This window comes from Natator depressus, chromosome 20 (assembly GCF_965152275.1).
Source record: "Natator depressus isolate rNatDep1 chromosome 20, rNatDep2.hap1, whole genome shotgun sequence".
NCBI classification, from domain to species: Eukaryota; Metazoa; Chordata; order Testudines; family Cheloniidae; genus Natator; species Natator depressus.
Genome location: NC_134253.1, coordinates 15,372,223 through 15,376,964, shown reverse-complemented (window position 1 = coordinate 15,376,964; position 4,742 = coordinate 15,372,223).

Here is a 4,742-nt window from a genome sequence, read left to right as displayed (position 1 = left end):
CCAGAGGCTGCACGTCCATCAGAATGACTAGATGTCCTGATGTGTAATAAAAACACTTGGAGTCATAAAAAATCAACCCAGCCTACTTTACAGGGCCTGATCCTTCTCTCCCTTACAGCATCTGAGCAGTAGGAGAATGGCTAATACTGGCCAGTATTCTAGTTGCTGTATTGTGTTATAAAACAACAACAAAAAAATAGAAAAATAGAAAATACAAATTAATGTTTTGAATTAATTTAGGGAAAAGAATTTACAGCACAGTACAAGAATTTAAAACATTTAAAACATTCCTTTCTTTCTCTCCAGTATTATAGTCTCTCTTGTTCCAATTTTGGGTAGTGGGAGCGAGTAGTATAAGGGCCCTACCATCAATTGAACGTTAACCCCACCCCTTGGCCCCGTAAGCCCTGCACACGGGTCACTGGAAGTCCCACCTCATGGGAGTATTACTTCCAGGGTCAAGGCGGACACATGTCCGGAAGCAAGGTGTGTCATGTGACCCCTGTAAGAACTCCTCCCACTGTCCTCTGCTGATCAGGATGGATTTTGCCCCCACAGGAACGCCTCGAGAGAAGATTTGACCAATCAGGGGGAGTTCCGGGGTTTGTGTGACCCCTCTAAGAACTCCTCCCACTGCCCTCTACCAATCAGGAGGGTTTTCAGCCGCTGGGGACCACCCCGAGAGGAGATTTGTCCAATTGGGGGGAATTCTGGGGCGGGGTGACCCATCAGGAAGTGGCTCGTGTGACCCCTCTAAGAACTCCTCCCACCACCCTCTACCAATCACGATGGGTTTTGGCCACATTGGACAGCCCCAAAAGGAGATTCAACCAAAATAGGGTGGGTTCTGGGACGGGGTCAACCGCCCAGAAGAGGGTCGTGTGACCCCTCTAAGGACTCCTTCCAACACCCTCTGCCAATCAGAGTGCAGCACCATCACCTCATAAGTCCCAGCGCTGGGAAGAGGAGGCCATCTCTTACCAAGAAGACGTGGTTTAGAAATTGTGGAAAGGCTGAGAGGAAACGTGGACTCCTTTACCACCCCTGTGAGAACTTCAGACTTTGTTTTAGCCCCGAGGACCTTTGGAGTTGTGTGGAGAAAGCGCTACAGCAGCGACAGTTCTGAAGAGGATGAGAGAGAAGCCAAGGGGATTCCTTTGGCCCAGCCATTGATGGATATGCCAGAATCCGACCCTGAAGCCCAACCGCTCATGAGACACCCCGATGAGCATGGTGGCCTCTCATCATCCGCCACCCTGGAGGAGGAAGGCGATCATGGCTTGGGGGAGGCACTGGCAGACAAGGTGAATGGAAAAGACGTAGCTCAGGTAAATGAATGATTAAGAAGCGACGGTCGATGATTGGGTGTAATGGGGTTAGGAACCAGGGGTTGTGTAAATCTAAAAACAAGCAGTGGGCACTTACGCTTGTTTCTTGTCTGAAAATCTCTCGACAGCTTGACGATGCCTTTCTAGAGGACCCGGAGGCCCTGGACGGCGTTGCATCAAGCAGGAAAGGTGAACCAGGCCCGTCTTGTTTTTGCTCAACGCCGCTAGAAATTGTGGAAGATGACTCCGAGGAGGACGGCTAGGAGGAGTTTAGGAGGAGGCCTGGCATGGAACTCGCTGAGCCAGTGCCACGTCACGAGCGTAAAAATGTTATGCGGACTATTGTACGCGTTGCTGTTTATGCTGTTCTTCATCACTGTCTTAGGGAAAAGCTTTTTGAAAATTGTGAGGGCTGTGTCATAGATGCCCCAGCCCAATGGCACCATGACTGTGACTTGGACTTCAATGGCTAGAAACTGCAAGTTCTGGGGCCTGTGTGCTGAGCTGTGTTTGGAAAGCTTATTGAACACTATTATTGCCATAGGTTATGTTATGCAACGTTTGTGCCTAACCCAAGAACATTTAGCGCAAGGGGTGACCTTGAGAAATGCTGTGCAATTCAGTGGAGACCCTGACCGTGTTTTAAAGAAAATGTCCAAACCGGAAGATGCCTGCTTACAGCGTTACATTGACTGCCTGGTCCACACAAAAAGGGACAGAACCCTGCTTAAGAAAAAGACTATTTGTAAGAAATCTAAAAGGATTAATTGAGAGAATGATGAGGGGACAAACATGCAATATAAAACTTGGTCGCTGTACATTTTAAAAAATTGAATGAAAAGGGCTTTGTGATTATCTGTGTTTCTGTTAGAAGGTCTCTGGCCCTTAAGTGAGCTAAAAGTTTTAATGGAGCATCTGGGTTTGTTTTCAAGAAGCTGTATGATTTTTAAATTTAAAAAAATGGTTTGTGAGAACCTAGGTCTTGTGTCTTTGTGTAAAAGAGACCCATTTATAGCAAAAAGCTGTGAAGTGGGAGGGGAACAAATCCTAAAAATGTGTTTACAGTGTAACCCTTCTGCCCATCAGAGTTGGCCACAACAGGGGCTGGGTTCAGTATCTAGAAGCTCCATTCCAGTAACATGACGCAAAACCGGGTCAAGCCCCCACCAGTGGGGCACTGAAGCTCCCCTACAACAAGTTGAAATCACTGAATACTGTGTTAAGTAGTAGGGGGGCCTCAGAGCTGGAGCACCTTGAACCCAAAGTGAATTCAGCTCTGCAGTCTGTAACCAAACTCCTAATAGAATCAAAATTACCTCTGACATTACACAATGGAGAGAAAGTGTAATTGGTGTTTGGAGCCCTCAGAAGGAAGCTCACACCACTAGGCACAAACCTCCAAACTCTTTCAATTCACTGGCTTTTGGAATCCTTGTCCCTTGCCTAGCGAGTGCTACTTAGTTGATGGCGAGTCCCTCCGTCATAAAAGGCCAAGGACAGTTCCACTGTCCTTGATTCACATCATCAGGATAACAACACTTTATTCTTCCTGCCCCAAGAACAGAGAAACTGGGGATCCCACAGCAGCCAAAGTGACCATTTGGGCTCCTGTGGGCTCATGCTAGGTGGGGTGAGTGTCCTGTGCAAAGGAGATCAGCTCCTGAAGTCCTTTTCCACAACTCACCACCAGATGTCAGGGTAGAGCTCATCCTGCCTCTGCTTACAACACGAAAACAAAACAGGGATGGTTCAGACATGTGTTTCAGTACAATAGAGTTGACTCATCCTATTGAACTGAATGGTTTTAACCACACCCCCACTGAATAGCGAAGATAACTGTGATTCCTTACCCTTGTTGCTATAGGGATAAATTTGATGGGTGTGCACCCATAGTAAGGGAGGTGGGTGGGTGAGTTCGGATTAATATGAAATGAAATAAAACCTCAGGAATTCGCAGATGCTATTGGGCAGTTGAAATATAATCCCTGGAGTTGGTAGAGCACTATTGGACAGTGAAAATGACCCAGGAACTGGCAGAACTCTACTGGACAGTTTAAATATGACCCAGGAGTTGTTTGAATGCTATGGGTCACTCTTTCTAGCAATTCAAAGCCATTAAAAGTTTAAAATACTATATTTACCCAAAAAACCCAAAACCACCAACCAAAAAATCCCACCACACACACACACACACACACACACATGGGTCTAACCCCAAACTGAAATGTTTGAAGGGTTCACAAATCTTCACCATGCTTTAGAACAAGCATTTGCTCGAAAGAGAAATTTTTAAAAGCTGTGGGTGCTTATTATGGTTGTGATACAACCATTTTATTTCAACCCCCCACCCTAAACTTTAAGCATGAAAGAAACATGTTTAAAAAACAAGCCCCAAAGACATTTACTGAGATCTGCAAAGGGTCCCCACTTGGAAATGGGTACAGTTACATTACGGATTGGTGATTTACTGTTTAATACTGTAAGAAGGCCCTACAGAAAAATGCATTTTAACTAAAAGGAAAAAAATGTGGCCAAAAGCAGCTCGGTTGTGCAGACAGCTTAATTTGTTGGATCATACTAAAGAAGTTCTGTATTAAAATCACAAATGAGTTTGATTCCCCATAGTTTAAATTCCAGGGTATTACTAATTAAGAGGTCTCTTGGGTTTTGGGACTGTTTCTCTCCCTCGCCGGGTGAAAGTTGCAAGCTGCTAATTGTGTTAGTACATCCTAGACGGAGTCTGTTCTCAAAGCAATACTTTGTAACAACAGAAACAGCACACAGAGACTCCCCGCCCTTTTGTTGTATTTATCTGGCTTTGTTAACGATTGTGCTTTAAAATAGAGATAGAGGATGTATGTGGATGGATGCTTGGTGTGGATAATAACTGAATGATCAGGGAGGTGCCAGCCTAAGAATCCAGTGTCCGTCGGCCAAAGAAGGCGTCAACCAGAGGACCCCCGGAGGGCAGACTGGAATCCACCCAACAGCCTCAAGGATGGGAGAACCGAAGAACAAGACGGAGCCGTCAGGAATGTGCCATCTGCTGATTGATTCAGCAACAGCATGATGAAGCAATTCCCATAGGCTGGCATAGGAATAAATTCCTATAAAAATGGACTCTAGAAACGGAAAACTTTGGGGTCTGATTCTGCATACCAACTTCCAGGAGCGTCAGATGTGCATCTGAAAAGGCCCTGCTCCCTCCTCGTCTCCAGGCCACCTGGCCAGTGGCTTGGCATGAGCAACTCTAAGGCTGGTAACTCTGATAACAACCTTGCAGAACCTCTGTGTGTGTGTGTGTGTGTGTGTATGAATGAATATGTGAATAAATATGAAATTGAATGGAATGTTATAGCTATAACTAACTGCTTACTATGATTCTTTCTGTATTCACAATAAATGTGGCATTTT